Here is a 20,094-nt window from a genome sequence, read left to right as displayed (position 1 = left end):
CGAGTGGGACTGGTTCCAACGCGAAGAGCTCATCGGGCAGATCAGCGACATCCGAGTCCAGAACCTGCAAGGTAACGCAGCCCAACCTCGCCCCGAGGGACGCCGGACCCGGCGCTCGCGGAGCCCGGGGCGCCGCTGCCACACTTGGCAACTCGGACCACGCCGCCGGTGCCCCGACCGGACCTCTCTTCTGTCACTTGACTCGGGGTTGGGGTTCAGATACCCGCCCCCAAGTCTCAGCGTGGCCAGATGTACAGTTTCCCGGGGGTGGGGCGGCACACGCGTGTGTGTGTGCGCGTGTGTTAGGAGGGTGCTCGTTTTCCATAAGGGGACGTCACCAATCCCTTTCAGCCACCGTCGAGAGTTTGGAGAAGTTTGTACGTGGGCTCTTGGGTGGCGCAGGTCAGGGAGGGGAGGAGAAAGTGCGGCTACGTGTGTGTGTGTGTGTGTGTGTGTGTGTGTGTGTGTGTGTGTGTGCAGGCACTTCCCAAGTACCTTCAGGCTAGGGGGTTGAATGGGGGGTGGCGCTAGGGGTGGGCTCGGATCGGTGGGGTCAGGAGGGCACCCAGCTCAGACGTCAGGGGGCTCCCCTCCCCTGCAGGATCCGACTGGAGGGAGCAGCACGCTGCAACCAAAGCGTCTACCTGGAGGTAGCTGAGACGAGGTGAAAAAGAAACTCTGGTGGCCAGCAATTCCTGACAAGGGCTATGAGTGGCTGTGCAACATATGTAGTGTGTTTATCTTTCAAAAGAATTTTATTCACTCTGGAAACTTAGAAAGTGCAAAAAAAATTGCAAGAAAAAAATCACCTGTAATTGCCCATCCAAACCCACACACCTGTCCTCCCCCAAAGAGACCTGCTCTTCGTGTAAGTGTATTTCCAGCCTCGTTATAGATGTGGGTTTGCAAACTGGACAGAGTTCCACTTGGCCTCTTTTTGCCCTCATTAACCTGTGTAGGTGAAGTTCCTGTAGCTGCTTCCCCTTCAGGCTTGGGTTTCTAGAAGATTTCCAGGTTGAAGGTGGTTGGGAGTAATCTGGGAAAGTTGGGCAGAGGTGATGCGGCTGTGGGTGTCCGCCCCTCCCCACCAACAGGTGCGGTGACTTTACTGTAAGAGGGCAGGGAGTCCTAGCAGGCTGGGTGCAGGCTGAGCAGTTTAAACATTACACCTGATTGAATGTTTCCTGGGAGTCCAGCTGGACATGCCCCGCCCATGGGTTGGGCAAGGACAGTGTAGGCAGAGGTGACCTGAAAAGGGGAAGGGAGCCTATTGCGGTGGGTGCTGGAAACTGAATTTGCTCTGGGTTTTTCTGGTCTCTTCTGGCTGTGATTTGTGTCAAAGGAGGAGGATTGGGCTGACAATGTTGAAAATGATCCCTTCTGATAAGGAGCCAAGTGCCTGGATCCTGTTGCTTGAGAAGAACTGACATGCTATTTGGGAGTGGGCATTAGTATCTTTTGCTGAGATGCCATCTTGTTTGGGCTGTCGTGTGTGTGTGTGTGTGTGTGTGTGTGTGTGTGTGCGCGCGCGATCATTGGGTGTTTAATAGGCACATAACAACCAATGCTTGGTGCAACAATTTCCTGCATTCCTCCAGGCTCAGCTCCCAGTTTAGAGGAAACTGACTGTTGTGAAGGGATGCTCAGAAATATGAGCATTAAGTTACAACCAGGACAGTGGAAACAGGGGGGTAAGGCTTCATGAAATGGGGACAATTGGAGATGGGTCCTGAAGGTTTGGTAAGAGTTCACTGAGTAGGCTGCTGTGCCTCAGCTCCCAGTGAACTGTTCTCACTTTTAGGCAAATGTCAGTTACAATTTGAGTATCAATGGACTTTGTCATTAAAAAAGTAAACTTTTAAATTAATGTGTGGATACAATCGTGTATCCACCATCCAGACCAAGATGTGGAGGATTTCCAGTGCCCTAGATGGTTGTTGCTTCCTCTTTCTTTCCACTGTGTAATACCCCCCACCCCAGCCAAGGTAACTGCTCTCATCTTTATTCCTGAAGATTAGTTTTTCTCTAGAACTTGAAGTAAAACTGAGTCATACAGCTTGTACTCTTTTCTGATCTGGTTTTTATGCTCAACATTATGTTTCTGTGATTCATCCTTGTTCTCGACTGTATCAGTGGTTCCTTTGTATTTCCAAGTACTATTCCATTGTATGGATATACCACTGTTTGAATTCCTCTGTCAAGAGAATTGGGTTGTTTGCAGTTTGGGGTTATTAGGAATGAGCGAAGCTGTCTTATGTCTTTTGGTGATTATCAGCACCCTGGAGTTGCTGAGTTGGGCTTTGCTGCTTTGCTGAGCATTGCTAAAAAGAGGCTGGGAGTGGAGCTGGGGGCAGGAATCTGTCTTGATTTTCCCTTTGGTTTCTCTATCTCTTGATTGGATGCTTAAGAGACATTTTCCCTCCTTGCTTCTGTGGCACTCAGAAAGTCCCAGCCAGAGGGCCAATTTGGGAAAGCACCCCACACGGAGCTTAGAGCATCTGCCAAAACTAGCTGTTGGATGTTGACTGGACCCAGATGTACCCGGACCATTATCCATGGGAGTCTTATTCATCTGAATTCAGCATGGCTGGCAGTCACTGGAGGCAGGAGTCCAGGCAGAGGGTTGATTTTGAAACTGTATGCTTACGTATAGCATAGGTAATTGAAGTTTTTGTGGTGATGGGAAGCTGGCTATGGTGAGATTTCATGAATCTGTAATAGGATTTTTCAATCTGTAATTATTGAAGAAGATTCGGCCTCCATCTGCAGGCAGCAGCTGCTGTCATGGTCAGACATTTTGGTTCTTTGCAGAAAGCTTTGACTCTTTTGGGGTTTAGGGAGAGTTTGGTTCCAGAGTCGGTAATGAGGACTAGCTCTTAGGTTACAACCTCTGGGATAGCAATGCATTTCCGGGAAGAGTGATTTGGTAATAGATTTATATCTATGTAGCTGTCCATATACCTATATTTTTAAGTTGACTTGGAGGTATATTAGCCTCTGCTCACTTGTTCATTCAAGGCCTTTATCTGTTTCCTGAACTGCAGGGTTCTGGAATCCATGTAATATGATTGTGATGTCAAAGGTCATCCCCCAAGGACTGTTAGAATGATGACTTCTTTTTTTTTTTTTTTTTTGAGACAGAGCCTCAAGCTCTTACCCTGGATAGAGTGCTGTGGCATCACAGCTCACAGCAACCTCCAATTCCTGGGCTCAAGTGAGTCTCCGGCCTCCCCCTCCCAAGTAGCTGGGACTACAGGTGCCCGCCACAATGCCCGGCTATTTTTTGGTTGCAGACGTCATTGTTGTTTGACGGGCCTGGGCTGGATTCAAACCCACCAGCTCAAGTGTATGTGGCTGGCGCCTTATCTGTTTCAGCCACAGGAGCTGAGCCAGAATGAAGACTTCTTGACCTGTCTTTGAGGTCTAGGTGAGCTGGACAGAAAGATGGGCTTTTTCAGGTGCCTGCTGCTCAACTTCTTGGGTCTGACAGGCAGATGTTCTCTTGGACATGGTCACTGTGGATGGCTCAGGGTTCCCTGGCAAAGCATGGACATCCCTCTGGGCAATGACTGCCTGTGCCACCCTCACAGGATGGCTTGTAAGGAAGCAGGGGTGGTCCAAGCTGTTGACCTTTTTGGAGAGGAGAAAATGGAATTGCAGGATGTTGACAGCCTCCATCTGGTGGCCCCCACTCCTTGGGGCCATGTAGGAAAGCAGGGACTGTATTTTCTAGAATTGAAGTCGGAGGCGGTCTGTTATGGGTCTGTGCCTTTGTTCTCTGCCTGGCAGTGGGCGATGAGGGCTGGTGTCCTGATGACAAGGCTGGTTTGGCTATCCCTTTTCTCTCTTCGCCTTGGCCTTAGGGTTCAGCTGAGTGCTCCACCACTCCACCAGTGGACACTTTATTGTTGGGCAAGGAGGGATGTCAAGCTAGAATTTAGAAGAGGATCCCTCTTATAGGAAACTGCCACCACCCAGTTCTCTGTGCAGTTGAGCAAACATGTACTGAGCACATAACATTTTACAGACACTGGGGAGTGAAAAGCTGGGTCTGCCTTTAAGAAGCAGATAACCCAGCGAGGCTGGAGCTTGGATTTTCTGATTCTAGCAATGCAGAGGTCGGTCGTGTTTTGGGCTGTCTTCTGTTCTGGTGCTTTTGGGGTTTGATGTAATTCTTAGCCTTGTTATTGCCCTGGGACCTGGAATTGGAGGTAGGTTGAGTTAGACACAAGGCTGCCCCTATTGTTGTGCTGGGGGAGCTGCAGGGGAGTCTCCATGGCCACTGTCTCAATCCTGTTGGCAGTTGCTCCCTAAGCAGCATTCCCACCCTCGGTCAGAATCTGCCCAAGCCCACAGGACTTGTAAGTAGGGCTGGGATTTGAACCCAGGTCAGACTAACTCCAAGTATCCTGTCAGCTCATTCTGTGAGTCATGTGCAGTGGGCGTATGGCTAAAGGGGCTATTAGCATCAGGCCTGGGAGCTACAAAGCCCTCTCAGAGGAGGGGCTTTGGGTCTGGACTTTGACTGTACAGATTCTGCATTACACAGTGTAGAACAGGAGGGAGGTCACTGGATCAGCCTGGAGGCAGGATGGTGCCTCCATGTTTCAGAGAGAGCAGTTCTCGCCCATGTGGCCCATTTTCTCCTTTCGTTCCCCTGGCCGAGGTCAGGTACAGGTGTTCTCACACATGCTGGGACTCTGCAGTGACTTCTTTATGGCTGGAGCCCTGCCTCACCTCAAGTCCACCCACCACCCAGCCACCCAAACGCATCACTGCTAAAGCCTCCAGCAGATTTTGTGGCCTTCCCAACCTGTGGGGGAAGGGCAGCAGAGTGAGGGCCTGGGCAGCTCTCTAGTGCCCCCCTCCCTCAAGATGAGTAATATCATGGCCCACAAATGCCATGATGAGAAAAAGGCTGGGTTGTACTAGCTCATAAGATGAAGTCCAAGCCACTTGGCCTGGCATTCAGGGTCATCTGTGGCCTGGCCCAGGATCCCACTTCTCTCCCACAGCCACCTACCCCTCTCTGCCCCCAGCTCTCCCTTCCTATCTCCCTGTCTTTATCTCCCAATCTTCACACCTTCTGTGCACAAAGCTGTGGGGCATACTACAGTGAGACTGGGTTGCTGCTGTGGCCACTGTTATCTGGCAGCCAGAGGAGGGAAGGAACCCAAGGAGAGGGACCTTTTCTATTCCCCTAGCTCTTAGAGGGCATAGCAGGTGCACTGAAGGTTTCTGTACAAAAGCTAAAAGGGAATCAAATGCAGAGGTTTCACGTCCTTAAGTAGCTGCCTGCCAGGGCATTGCCCCTGGGGCTGTATGCTTGGTTTAAAGGCATGAATTCATCATGTGCAGAGTTCCTTCTGGCTCTACATGGGGCCAGGTCACATGCTTTAAGTTAACCCAGTTGCAGGGAAAAGGCCATGTTCTAGTGTTGGCTCCATCCCTAATCCTAGGGGTGGATTTTTCTCAGGGGGCTTTTCCAGGTGGAACATTGTGCAGCTGGGGAGGCCACAGCCAAGACGCGGAGGCTGAAGGCCTGAGCCAGCTTTGTTGCCCACTTCTTGGGAATCCTGGGAAATCCCTCTCCCTTGACATTCCTCAGTTTCTTCACTTGCAAAATAGAGAGGGTTGGACTATCAGGGGCTCAGATTCATCCCTGGGAAGGTGGTACAAGGTGTGGTGGGCAGAGTGTGCCTACCTAAAGCCACCTGTGCTTTAGTCTCCAGAACACATGGGGGGGATGCCTGGTATGTGACTCTGGGCTCCACCAAGCACAGCTGCTGTGTTCTGGACTTTTTTTCACTGGCAAGGGCTGGAGACTCACTTCCACCAAGGTCCTGGGTAGAAAAGTTGCTATGAAAGTACACATAGGTAAATAATGTGCGTTCTTGGTGTGTCCCTAGCTGATCAAGCGGGGTAGAGCTGATGGTGTTCCCAGGGAGGTTTAGTGACCGGGAGGTCCTGTCTCCACCCATGCACAAGAATGTTCAGGGGCCAGGTAAAATGGAAGCCCATCCTGCAGATTATGAGTCAGCAGGGCGGAAAGCCCCAGGTCCAGTTGGCAGCGGACCTAAGACGAGGTTTTGACGCAGGATCACGTGTCAGCAGCCACAGTTCGTGGTTGGCCTTGACTCCCTCACAACAGCCCAGAGCTGCCTGTGGCCGAGCATTCTCGGTGGGGAGGTGGAACATCTGATCAGATCTATTGCTCTGGGGAAGCAGCCTTTGCCCAAGAGGCCTGGATTTCATGGGCTGCCCTCTCTGACCTGTGGAACACTCCAGCATTTAATTTTTGACTAAAACAGCTGAAACTCCTCCTGCCCAACAAGCCATAGGTCATGACTGCCCTGCTTCTGAAGGAAGAGAGAAAAATAAAGTAATTGTCTTTCTAGTGGTTGAACCATTAAAAGTGAACTCCCTGTACTCATAGAAACCTTTTTTTTTTTTTTTCCAAATTCACCATTTTCTGTGTCTCTTTTTTAGTGGTAGATTGTGTGTGTCACAGAAGGAATTAGAGGTAGCATCAAAAATCGTAAGTGTAGCATTAAAAAATCTTTGATGACTTATTTACTGGTCTGTCTCCTTTTCTGTTGTTAATTTTTTTTTCCATCAGAATAGAAATTTACAAACTATGTTCTGCAAGCCAAATGTAGCCCACTGTCTCTTTGAAAATAAGGTTTTTTGGGAATACAGCCATTTCCCGTTTATTTGCATATTGTCCGTGGCTACTTCACACTACAACAGCAGAGTTGCAGAGTTGAGGCAGAGAAAGCCCCACAAAACCCAAAAATATTTATCCCTGACCCCATACAGAAGAAAGGAGTACAGAGAAATGGTGGAGAAACTGTTAGTAAAATGCTCTCAACAAAAGGAAAAGGGGCTGTGTGTCTGTGCATGTGTGTGTGTGTTGAATTTGGGGGTCATTCCTGTGCATTTGTGAAGTAAGCATTTCTACCAAAGCAGTTGCCTTGTCCTAGAACAGTGGCTCAGGGTGGAGGACCCCAGGATGCCCCAGATCCCAGAACTGAGACGTTACCTTTGACCGGCTGCCATGTGCTTCCTACTCTTGCCTCCCAGTGGTATTCAGCATCTGCTTCTATCCAGAAGAAAGTCTAGGCAAGGCTCTGATAACATCTCAACACCTACAGGGCAAGAGATCACCCTTCTTACCACTAGCAGGCTGTGTACTGAATCCTGCAGGGCTGGATTCAGCCTGGTGGGGCAGGGGGGAGCCAGCCAGCCTCCCTGCAGAGCAGAATATATGTGCACTTGTATTTGGGGGTCTCTCATTCAGAATGCAGTAATCTGGAAGACTTTCTGTAGGAAGGCAGGGACTATATTTTCTAAACCCAGATCCAGAGCACATGACAAGTAAAAAAGGTTCATGGTGATGACAGCGGGGACACCTGTATGTGTAATGGCCCAGCCTTCTTTTCAACAGAGTGACTGTATGTTAGGGTACACTCTGCACCTAATGGGTTGACCCACTTGAAATCTGGTCCATCCGTCACATAACATTTACATAACATTTACTAAGTCCTCCTAAAATGCTGGGGGCTGGAGGTAGAGGGAAGGGCAAATGGGACTGGAGTTCTCTATACAGAGGGGACACAGGTATCCTGAGCTTGAGATCCGTATGTTGGGACTGAGGATTCTCAGGGTGGGTGCTGCAGGATGTGGGGGTGGGGGGGGCCAATCCAGCCTTAATGGTAGGAGCGTGAGGAGAGGGATGGCACAGAAAAGTTTTAATTGCAAAGGCAGGGGCTGTGGACTCATGGGGTTAGGGGTGAGGTCTTTAGCATTGGCTAGGGAGTACAGGGAGGTAGGTCCCAAAGGGAGCCACGTGGTTGACATTCACCTTTGATTTTTGCTTTTGAGCAGTGTGATCTGCTGTTTCTTGCAGATTATAATCCAGAGCCCCCAGGGCAAGGAAGTGCCAAGGAGGTTTTGAGGAATTTATAGAAATCCTGTGGTCATTATGGTGTTGGCCAGCAAGACCTTGGGCTCCTGCAGAACTGCAGATCTTGGTCTAACTGAAGGACCCTCAGGGCTCTGATGCCGGAGTCATGCCCCACCCCTGCTTCCCTCTCCTGGGGGGGGGTTCTCCATGCAGCCAGGAGCATTTGTGATATTTATATCCTTCTCTTTTTAAAAACTATTTTTAATCCTCTATGGTATGACATACTTAAAAGGGAGTGTTCTGAGCCCTTCTGGCAGAGAACTGGGGCGGCAGGTGGGAAGGGGGCTTGGAGATGACCTGCCAAATTTAATGGTGAAAGAACTTGAGGCCTCAGGTGGCATCATCCTCTGGCCGTTCCTTTGCTTTTGTGTTCGTCAGTCTTGGCCCTAAAGTGGATCTCTCATCTAGGCCTTAACATGCTGCCTTCTTTGCAAAGATCCTCCTTGTTGCTGGATACACTGTCTTCCCCCGTGTCTCCACTTCCATCTCAGCTCCTCAGCCTAAAGGCCTGTCCTCCACCAGATAACTCTTTGCCCTCAGAAAGAAGCCCTGCTGTGTGCTCTGGCCCCCACTGCTCCTGCCCTTCCTTGAATGAACCAGACCCCAGCTGCACCCAGGCACCTTCCTGTTTCCCCCTCAGGCCACACTCTTTCCCATCTCTGTACCTTTCCTGTGGTCTCTCTGCATAGAACGAGCACGACCATGCCCAAAATAGCTCCTTGAACTGGGTCTGTCCCCTCCTGGACAGAATTCATAGCCCCTGCCTCTGGACTCCCTGGGGCTTCATAGATGCCCTCTGAGCCCACCCCTGATTAGAGCCTTGAATGGAGGGCATGTGTCTTTGTCCTGCCAGCCCCTAACACAGAGTAGGTCTTAGGAACTGCTGGCCCAGCATAAATGAAGGAATTACAAATGCCTACCAAGCCTTCATTGCTTCCCTAGAAGAGCCACACCTGGGAGACATTTGCCTCCCTGGACAACCCCATAGGTTTCTATGAGAGTCTGTTGGAGACCAGGGGTGTGGCAGCAAGCCTGAGCTGAGAGTTCAGAGACCTGGTCTTTGGTCACAGTGTGGCCACCACCTAGCTGTGGAACATGGGAAGGCTTCTGAAAAGGGACAGGAGAGTAAAACTTGAGGGATAGAGAGACCTGTGTGAGGGTCAACCACTTCTTTACTCAGGAGGCCAGATGAGGTCGTGGCATCATGTCACCATTGTCCCTTCTATGGTCTGTGGCCCTGGCATGAAGATGTGACATCATAGCATCCTCCAGTCCTATCGTGTGGACTCTGGAATCTAACATGCTCTGACAACAATAACATCTCCCTTCTAATCCTTGTGTTCTTTTAGAGTTGAGATATATGAATCCAAGAAATGCTGTTAACTCCCAGCAAGTCAAGGCCAGTTGTTTTGGGTAAATAATCTTCTACTGTATATGGAAAATCAAAGTTTGTTTAGAAGACAAGAGAATGTCATGAAAACATTGGTTTGTAGACAATTGCCAACTTTTGTTTACATCAAATATTGAAAGTCAAGGCTTAGATGTATATTATGAGGGACTGCAGCTCCTAGAGAATGGGGAAAACCCTTCTCCTGCCTCAGCGTTCCGGTGCTGCTGACTGACGTCCTGCTGCGCGTTAGCCACCCAGCCACCCTGTCCCTTCTTGGTTGAGCACAGGGTTAGCTCCACAGTCTTCATTGCTCCTGTTCCATTGTTGTCTCCATGGTAGGTGAGTGAACCAGTCATTACCGCTGACAACCACACTCTCAGTTTTTCTCTATTTCTACTTATTTTTGTAAAACAAGGATGACGTGCAATCAGATATTCCAATATATACAAATATACAATGAAGGAGGCTGTGTAGCTGACAGAGCTCCTTACGTGTGAGCGTGGCTTCTTCATTTCTTCCTTTTTTTTTTTTTTTGAGTTTCACTTGATCGCCCTCTGTAAAGTGCCGTACTGTCACAGCTCACAGCAACCTCCAGCTACTGGGCTTAGGCGATTCTCTTGCCTCAGCCTCCTGAGTAGCTGGGACTACAGGTGCCCACCACAACACCCACCTATTTTTATTGCAGTTTGGCCAGGGCCAGGTTTGAACCCACCACCCTTGGTATATGAGGCCAGTGCCCTACTCACTGAGCCATAGGTGCCGCCTATGGCTTCTTCCTTGCCAGGCTGACTTAGGGATGTTCCAGTCTGTTACAGAAGATGATATGGGGTATCACTGTTTTGATTTTTGTGTGTGTGTGTGTGTGTGTGTGTGTATATATATATATAATAGTATAGATTGCATAAAAATAATGAAGTCAGGAATTGACTTTATTGGTTATAGTGTAGGGCATTGATATTGTGATTTTGGAGTATGTGTGGGACAGGGCCAGTGACCACAGTGCAGGACACTATACCAAGTCTTCCAAATAACCTCAATGGTGGATATTATTATCTCTCCAGGAAAACTAAGGCTTAGTGAGATTGTCACACATGCCAGCTGTTGAGCTCATAAGGTTAGAAGTAGGAACCAGAACTAAGTCTGGGAAGATATAGTGAATCAAGGACAAAGTAGTAAGAAGGGGACTGATGGGTCTTGAATTTGGAGGGAAGGGGAGAGACTCAGCCAGCATAGATCAAGGACCAGTTGGCACTGGGGAGGGCCATTGACTTGGAACCCAGAAGGAAAACTGGGCGCCAGCTGGCCCATTTTTGTGGGTTGACAAGTCAGCCTTGGTAGTGAGCCTTATCAGAGTAGATTCAGTGATTTAGCTGGTTTTGTTCATGATCACTTACATACCAGGTTCCTTGAACCGTAACAAAATAAAGGCTAAATTCTTGACTGATGATTGCTGACTTGATGATTCCAGGGGCAGGTCTGAGAGGAGTGGGGATAAGGATCCCACTTAAAAAGGTGGAAGAGATGAAACTGTCACAACCTTGACTCATGGTGGAAGTGACCAGAGACAGCCACGGGACCCATCTCGGGTTGGGTCGTGTCATGACCCTGGAGATTATGAAGCACAACCTGCTTCACTGCAGCATTTAATTCTGAGGTCCCCTCTGGGGGTGGTGTTATAATCCCTCTTTAAAGATATAGACCCTCAGGCTCAGCAGCTTTGCTCTGTCCCACAGCAGACCTGAGGTTTCCCTCTACATTCTGGTATTTCTGAGACTTACTCCTCCCCCCTAGATTTGCCTGTGCTTGCTGGAGGCTGGTCTGCAAAAGCTACTCACTTGTCTGTCATGTGCACGTGCGTGGAGCCCTCCCTTGGAGAGCTGGCCTTTGAGCTTGACTCTGATCTAAAACAAACCAGACATGATGCCTTCCCAATCAAAGCCAAGGGCCTTGGGCACCAAAGGCACGATGTTGCTCTGGGTGATGGCCTGTATTGAGTTCTGTGGGCAAGGCCATGAGGTGGTATGTGATGGCTTACATGTGAGGGACGAGGGCACCACAGGGCCACAGCAGAGTGAGTGAGGAAGGGAGGAGGAGCAGCAGGAATCAGGTAAGTGTTATCATCATAGATTGAGATTGCCCGGGGTGGCTACTGCTGCACTTGGATTTACTGTTAGAGGTGACTTGTTTCTTCTTGGTTTGCCTGGGTAGACCAGAGCCTCACTGGGTGGGGCACAGGTGCCTCCCCTGTCCAGTGCTGTGTCCCAGCCTCAGGGCGGTCAGTCGTATTTGTTGAATGCATGAATGTGCAGTCAAGGGAGAGTGTAGCCCCTGGGGTCTGGCAGAGCTGAGTCTGAGCCTCTTTAGTATTGACTGTCTTTGGGCAACTGTGAGGCTGACCTTGTCTTTTTGGTGAAAAGGCAAGAAAATCCTAACTTCTAGTCATTAGAACATTCATTGAAGTCACATGTCATCATCAATATGTCTATTTCTTCTTCTTTTGCCTTTTCTTTAAAGTTTGTTTTAAAAAGATTGATTTCCTATTATTGCTCCATTCTCTGGAGGCTGTTTGAGATTTTTTTTTCCCTTTGGCTGATGATGGATATATTCCTCTCTTTCTTTAAATAACATGTGTGTATTTCTGTATCTTAAGTTTTTTGGTTCTAGGCTCCGATTTCTTACCATGGAAAGTAAGGATGTAGGTCTTCTCTCTACCTCTTTTAGCCTTAAATCTTTCCTCTGTCCCTACCCCCAACTTCCCAGTATATTTTCATTATCATTTTGGCAAGAGCAGTAATTGGGGTTTACACTGTTACTCTAGGTCAGTGCTATTCAGGGCTTAGTTGTGCAGTAAGGGATGGTAACGACGATCACTTTCCATACCTGCTCTGCTTTTTGTTTTCTTTGGAGTTAAAAATCGGCAGATGATGGTGACATATGTGCCTATTCATTCATTCCCAAACTCTCTGTTGCTCTTCTGGATAGATCCTTGAGTTGTCTGAGGATGTCAGGTAAACTCTCTGAGTTCTCTGTTCTTAAGTCTGGGTCCTCTGACCTGCTCCAGTTTGGACTTGTTTCCCTCTACACCTGGAGCTGGGTTGTCATCTAAGCCACTTGTCACCATCACCTGTGGTCCCCTCACTTCTCTTATACTTCCTGCCTCCTTGTTGTGACTTTATTCTTTCTAGGGTTGCAATTAGGAAGTGTGAGGCCATTCTCGATCCTTTCTGGGTGGCCCATTTGGTTCTCTCTGGAAGCTTACAGGGTCCTTTTGTTGTATCCAGGGCCCTCAGACTTGAAGGTGACCTGCTTTGGTGCTTTAGTCCATTATGCAGAGCACTTGGTAAGACCTTTCCATCTTGAAACCATCCTTCATGCCATTCTGATGGCTGCTTTTTGGTTTTCTCTGACCTTCTAGAGCTCCTTCTATTTGGATATCAGCCCTCCTGGACTGATCTCTAATTTTCTTATCTTTTTAAATTTTCCCTTTTGCTTTTTGCTCTGCTTTCTGGGAGATTCCATCAATGGAATCTATCACATTTTTAATTTGCAAGAACTCCTTCTTATTCTTTAGAGAAGCCTCCTCTTGTTCATGACTGCAGTATCTTCTCATACACGCTGAGGATGTTAATGATGGACAGTGCTGGGCTGAAACTTTAGGAGACAGCTCCTGCAGCAGTAACAACAGCGTGGAGCCGAATCACTAGGTGGGGTCCCAGCTCTGCCACTTACCACTTTGTGATCTTGGACAAGTTATTTAACCTGTCTATTCTTCAGACACCTCATTTGTAAAATGATGAAGAGTAATTTTGATATCTACCTTGAGTGGTGGTGTTTGCCTGAGTTATAAGAGGTGAAGAACTTAGAGCCAGGTGTGCCCACGCTGGATGGGTGGGGATGGGGTCTTCCCAACCCTCGGCATAGCTGTGTATCTGCTTTGTTTGGCCTGGAGCTTTTGTGTTTATTATCTCATATTTGAGAGTTAGGAACTGGAAACATATGACAGTCACATGGGTGGAACTTCTGACCAGAAGCTTCTTTCGGAGGTACCCACTGGCCTGTTCCGTGGAGCCCCTATGCCAATGTCTCTGGGTCTTTCTTCCTGGGCTGCTAAGATTCCCCAGGCTGCTGGGGTGGGAAATGGAGGTCTGGGAGTTGCAGGAAGTAATAGGCTTTAGGCTAGGGGGAACTCTGCATCCAGTATGCATAAACCACTTAATATGCCTGTCTTCAGTATAATTTGCACCAAGATCATCTCAATTTTGTTTCTTTCTTTTTTTTTTTTTTTTTTTTACCCTCTTTAGAGAATAAACTTCCATTTCTTGTGCCTGATGGGGGAGGGGCATTCACCAGCCTGGAGGCGTGGAGAGGAGGAGACATGGATCCCATTGGTTCTTTCACCTGATCCTCTTGCTACATCTCTGCACCCCAACCCCACATCCAGAAACTCCTGCCACCACTAATTCCCAGTCCTGTGGGACTATGGGTTGTAAATTGGCTTGGTTTTTGTCGTCTTGTTGCCACTTTCCTGGTTGCCATTTCTTGAGTTTGCTGAGTCAGCTACCGCTAGTCTTTCCTTCTTGCCACCTTCAAGAATTTTGTCGTTGTCTTCCTTTCTGTTCATCCCACTGCTGAGGGTTTATTTTCCAATATATACAACAGACAGAATCCTCTTCCTCTAGGTTTCATTAGCGTTGGGAGACGGCCTGAAATCAGAAGCCTGTGCTGAGTCTCTCCTCTCCTCTGAGTAGTGGCTCCCTTCTTTCCCAGGTGTCTCGGAACAGGCTGGTAGGAAGCTTGCAGGCGATTGCTGTGGTCACCCTAGCTTCGAAGACTCGCAACTTGAGGAAGCCTGCCAGCTGTGTTCCTTTCCATTTGAACCACTTTCTATCCTGTTGCTGAATGCTGATAACCGGGAGCAATCTGGGGGATTGCAGTGGGGCTGTTGGTAGCACCCAATGGCTGTTTTCTCAGCCACACACTTTGTTTCATCTGCTGGGGTGCCAAGGACCAGAGGGTCAGGGGCCCAGATGGGGTGCAGCTGTGGAGGCCACGGGACTTCCTCCAAGGAACTCACCACCGAGGTCCTCTCCAGGCGTCCCCAGGCATTTAACTTGACACCCAGTGATAACCACCACCTCTCTTTGTTATTGCTGTTGTTCTAAAGCTGTAGCCTGTGCTGCACCTGGGGGTGGGAGGCACTTTGGGGGAGAAAACTCAAACCGTGAAGCCAGGGGTTGTTTGGCTTCTGCACTGTTTGGGGCTGGAGCCCTGCTTGCTTGTATAAAATCTTCCCAAGCCCAAAGCCACAGGCTACCTGGGGGATAACTGGCTGGTGCCAAGCTTTTAAAGTTAAGCTGTTCTTCATGGCAAGATTAAAGGTTATCCTGTGGGAGCCTCCATCAGATACTGACTTTGCTTGATCTTCTAGAATTTTGAGTGGGTTGGATTACCCAGAACCAGGGGCTCTGTGGAAATATCCTTTAGAGATTTTCAGTAAAGAGCAAATCTCTACTTGACGCTCCAGCACTTACAAAATCATACGTTGTTTTTTTCCCTGAAGTTCCTATCTAGTAAACATAAAACCAGAGAAAGGACAGTCTGCCTGGCCTGTGGTAGAAAGAGAAGCCAGGCCCAGATTTGAATTTTAGCTCCTTCACTTTGAAGTGGGGGACTTTAGCCAAATTATGGGTCCTACTGGCTATGTTCCTTTCCATTTGGACTATATTCTAGGCTGCTGCTAAATGCTGGTTACCAGGAGCAGTCAGGGGAATTGCAGAGGGGGTGCTGGTTAGACCTCATGGCTGTTTTCTCAGCCACACATTTGGTTCATCTCCAGCTGGGGCCCCAGGGCCTGGGGGTCAGGAAGGACCCAGACGGGTCCTTACGTTGTGTTGGGTCTCTTCTCTTGACAATGTGACTTGAATAATAGTAATACCCTCCCAGGGTTGTTTGGAGGATTCAGTGAAGTTGAGAATCTTAAAAATGCACAATAAACAAGGACATTTTTAAAATTTAAAGTAAAAGAAGAATTTCTTTGGTTTGGTGGTTGATATCTTGGTAGGAGCCCAACTAAAGAGATGAATGAATCGGTCACTTAGTCAACATTTGGAGGTTGTGCTGCATCATGTCAGATTTGGTGTCTACGCTCAGGGATCGTGTTGTGGAGAGAATATATCAGGAGTTGGCAAGTCCTATATGAGCTGTCTGGTTGGAGGCCTGGAATTCTTTGGAGATAAGAGAGATCATTGGGGTTGAGTGGTCCACAAAGGGTTGATACAGCAGGTCCTTGTGCTGGGTGAGAACTCACAGGCAGGGATTGGCAAGCATGGCCTGCAGGTGAGTGAGGAGGTTGGTGTGAGTGACAGTACAAAGGCAGGAATATGCTAGGGGGGTGTTCTGGAAGGTGGCTTATCTACTGGGGTGAACATAGGGCCTAAGGAAGGGGAGCAGGGGATCCTCACTAATAAGGATGTGACCTCTAGGATTCATTTTTCCCTTGTAGTCATTTCACCCTGGGGACATGACCTAGGCTGGCTTGAGCCCGTCATTCTTCAATGTGTAAGTTTGCGTGGGGGACTCCTATTTTTGGAGCAGGATGTGAGTGGGATATTCTACATGTGGAGGGAGGTTTTAATATCCTCCGTTGAGTCTACAAATGTCATGTGACAATCACAATTTTCCCAACATTCCTACCTGGGAACACAGGCTCTGCCCACTCGAGATCTAGTAAGATAATATGCAAGTGAAGGGAGAAGTTGTGCTTTTCCAAAGACCTGAATTCACTCTCAGTCGCAACAAAGAGTTGTGGGAGCTCCATGTGTCTCTCACTCAAAGGACTCTTTGATATGAAGCTCCAGCTTTGAGGCTCTTAGAAAATCAATAGTTGATGTAATAGCTGTTCTATGAATTGTGTCCATTGTAACTGAATACTCTCCAGTTGTGGGAAGAATCTAACAACAGTGATGCAATAATGCATGACCCTTGTGGATTACTCCGTGGAAAATTACTTAATGCATCAGGTGCTGATGTGGCAATTTGTATTTTTATTTTCCAAAATATAATATTGCCTATTTTCAAGTCAAACCAACCAGGCCCCTTCTGGTTCTTGAGTTAACCTGATGTAGCAGCAACTTCCTTAAGTATTTATTGTCTGCTTGGTTCTAGACCGTTTCCCAGGCACCAGAGATCCAGACTAAAGGAAAAGAGAGCTAGACACTGCCCCATGGCAGGGAGTCAGTCCTGGTCGTCCCACTGGGGTGTAATGATGGCTATGACAGCAGATTGCAGAGAGAATATCTAACTATGGGACCCTGTGTCAGATGCCATGGAAGGCCATTCAGGGAAGGTGGTGTTTTATATCGAAATAAAAAGAATATATGAGAACTAGATAGATGGAAGGAGCAGGAATGTTCAGTGTAGAGGACCCCCGTTCCATTGTCTTGAGCTGCCAAAGGTTGTGTTAGAGGTTGTGTTAGATCTGGAGCACCAGATAGACACTGCGCTTGCACCCTGCCTGGCTGAACTTGGTCCCATCCTTGGAGTTGGAGGCAGAGGTCTGGATATCTTTTGTTCAACAAAGCAATAGCCTGGGGCTTTGGCTATTATCAGAGGATCCAAGATGTCTGTGATTCACTTCCTTTAAAGCAAGCCCAGTCCCAAAGAGGTGCTCCCAGCCACAAATAGTGCACAGTTTGGCTCTGATGCCAGCCCATGGAATCAGGGTGACTTTTGTTTTACTCATCTGTGTGCTCTAGGGTATAGCAGGAGGCACTATGGTGCTCATGCCCTGTGGTTGTATCCTCTCCTCTCCCCCAGCCCATCTTTCCTCTTTCTTTTTTCTGCCCCTTCTTCTGCTCCAGTCCAGATAGATCTGCCTACCACATAGGAGGGGCACATCCTTCAAGCATCATTTTCTGGGTTAGGAATGATTAAAATGATGAAAAAGGTTATGACTTTCCATGAACATGGCAGTATAGTCACCATCTATATCACCACCATGTCCCCATTTATTGAACATCTACTGTGCCAAGAACCCTGTTAGGTATTTACTATTTAATTCTCACAGCAACAATATGAATAGGGGAATTGTCCCATTTTTCAGATGGAGAATTGAGGCTCAAAGAGATTAAATACAAAGCCCACAGTCGCACAAGCTAGTCAGTGGCAGGGTCAGAATTCAGCCTGGGATCTTTCTCTTCCTGAACCACCCTGTACTCTTTCTTCTAAGCCTTACCAATCTCTCACCTAAATGGAGTTTGTCTCTGTGAACGCCAAGCGTGTGGCTCCTTATTCAGTCCCCCCTTTCAACCTCAGTTTTAGACCTCAGATTAGACCCCTCCTGTCTATTCATTATGGTAGGCACCAGTCCTGTGTGACTGTGGGGAACTGGTGACCAGTCTACATTGTGAGTATAAAACACACACAAAATTGGAGATCTCATATGAAAAAAAGAATATAAAACATCTCGTTAATCATTTTAAAATATTATTGAAATGATATTTCTTTGGTTAGAGTAGTTTGAATAAACTATATCGTTAAAAGTAATTTCACCTGTCTCTTGACTCCCTCTAAGGTGACTACTAGGAAATGTGACTTTCCTTGTGGGGCTCACATCATATTTTGATTCTGTAATGCTGGCTTGGCATACAATTTCTAAGGACCTTTCAATGCTGAAATTCTCAGACTGCAGAGCTTTGGTTTCTCTTCTTCCTTAACTATGTGGTGTTTGGGGGCCCAGAACTTTCTTCTGAATTACTTGTCCTGTTTCGTCCCTGACGCTGTCTCCGGTGGTACGCCTACTCTTTCCTCCTTCATGATCCCGGATCCGCCAGAGGAAAGAACTACACCTGTTCAAGCATCACAGGCCATCTTGGATGGAGTATTTTCATCTTTCTGAGTATCACGTGTGCCATCTGTAAAACTGGGGTTGAAGGAAGTACATGAGTCACTATAAAAGTTTTGAGACAGACTGTTAGGGTTCATTATTTCACTTCAAAGAAACACAGTGGACAGCGTCCTTCCCGGTTCACTCATGCAAGTTGCAGCTTGCTCGGCTTGTTGGTGTTGCTGCGAGGGCTTCATTTGTTTCTATCCTCACAGATGTTACGTTTCTTGATTTCTGGGTGTCTCAAAACTTTTAATGACCCACGTGTTACTCTCTTCACAGGGGCCTTAACATGCAGGATCTACATAAATTCCCCACACCCAGTCGGAGCTCCACACATGTTCACTCCTCTTTTTAGCATTCCATAGCTGACATTTGTCACCCTCAGGTGATAGGTGTCAATTGTTTTTGGTGACGCTCATTTCTTTTGTGAAGTCCATTGGTGATGACATGTCGCAGAGCCAAATCAGCTGTCCCTATCAGTGCAGCTGGGGCCACATCAGATAGGGGATGCCGTCCTGTCCTGTGCCCTGGGAGGAGGGACATAGATTAGAGGAAGAGGTCAGTTGGACTTTGTGCACTTGGTGCAGGGAAATCGGAGGCCTCTGAGCAAATGGGTCAACTATTTGCCTAGAATATACTCTCTGCTGGTTATAGATAGCCCACTTGTCCATCTTTTCAGGCCTCAATGGGGTTCAGTTCTAGAAACTCTGAGGTGCAACTTAACATGGCGATGGAGGTGCCAGTGGGAGCAGGTGACGAACAGAGGGCACAGGCGGGATGGAAGGCCGTGAGGCCACTGCCCTGAAGAGTGTTCTGTCTTACAGCAGAGCCCTCAAGCATGGAAAAGCCAGCTGTGGATTTGAGGGCAAGTGCCCTGGCCTCCTGGGCCTGATTCCTGCCTCATTCCTAACGCACCTGTGCAGTGTGGCGGGGTAACCTGCAGATTCTCCACTTGGTTAGTCATCTGTGCTGATTACTAGTCTTGTTTTCATATGGTTATAAAAGTCATGTAATTGCATTTTAGGGCCACCATCCCAAGCTCACTGCCCTGTTCTTCTTGCCGTGTCCCTTCTGGTCTTTTTTCATCTGAGCCCATGTTTTCCACTTGTATTTTTTCCCATCTGAGTCCTGCATTTTACTTGCCCGGTGATACCTCACCAGCACCTTCTTGTGTGTTGTTGGGGGACCCATCTGGCCCTGGACGTTGCGTCTCAGCTCCTGTCACTTCATTGCCATGCTGCTGGGACTTGTCTGACTGCCTCACCAGGTGTGAGCTTCTTGTGGACAGGATCTGGTCTCAGCCACTTTTGTGGACCTGGCCTGGGGCTGGTCCCGCTGTGCCCCGAGCAGGCAGGCAGCTCAGAGGGAGAGGAGAGGCTGCTTTCCAGATAGAGCTGCCTGATAGAGCACCTCCCTCTGGATAGCCATCTCAATGTGGGGGTGAAATTTTCTCAAGAAAGAGTCCCAGAAAAACAATGACTAAGCCAAACATTTTATAGCTCTTGAGGTGTATTTAAACTAGTCCCTGCTTTTTCTTTTGGGGAATGGGTTTCTGGGTCTCCCAAATTCCCTTCACTTGGCAATTCTGCTGAAACAACAATAACAACTATTAAGCCATTTCTCATAGGAGGGAGTGGAAGGCAAGAATGAAAAGGAAACAAAGCAGTAACCAAAGCGTGGGCCTCTCTCAGCCCCTTTACCCTCAGCGGGCATAGGTGACAAGGAGGTGACTTTATGGCTGCCTGAAGAAAGGCAGGCACAGATGCGAAGGAGTCCCCAGGGTGGCCCAAGAAGGTGCAGCCCCACGGGTCAGCTTCCTGAGGCTGGGGCCCACAGTGTGAGGGGTCATGT

General features: G+C 48.2%; 1 protein-coding gene across 2 annotated transcripts in view; it reads left to right on the top strand.

Moving 5' to 3' along the window:
- The first annotated feature begins 6 nt into the window (after positions 1-6).
- The window catches only part of CLMN (calmin), a 120,082-nt gene continuing 99,994 nt past the window's right edge, over positions 7-20,094 (top strand). For both annotated transcript variants that reach the window (XM_023511522.1, XM_023511523.1), the window contains exon 1: positions 7-71. The gene's annotated coding sequence lies outside the window, so the exon portion shown is untranslated. The remainder of the gene's footprint in view (positions 72-20,094) is intronic.

The sequence above is a fragment of the Otolemur garnettii genome, unplaced genomic scaffold, assembly GCF_000181295.1.
Source record: "Otolemur garnettii isolate 467f Iridium unplaced genomic scaffold, OtoGar3 scaffold00020, whole genome shotgun sequence".
NCBI lineage: Eukaryota > Metazoa > Chordata > Mammalia > Primates > Galagidae > Otolemur > Otolemur garnettii.
This window is presented reverse-complemented; position numbering and strand designations above follow the sequence as displayed.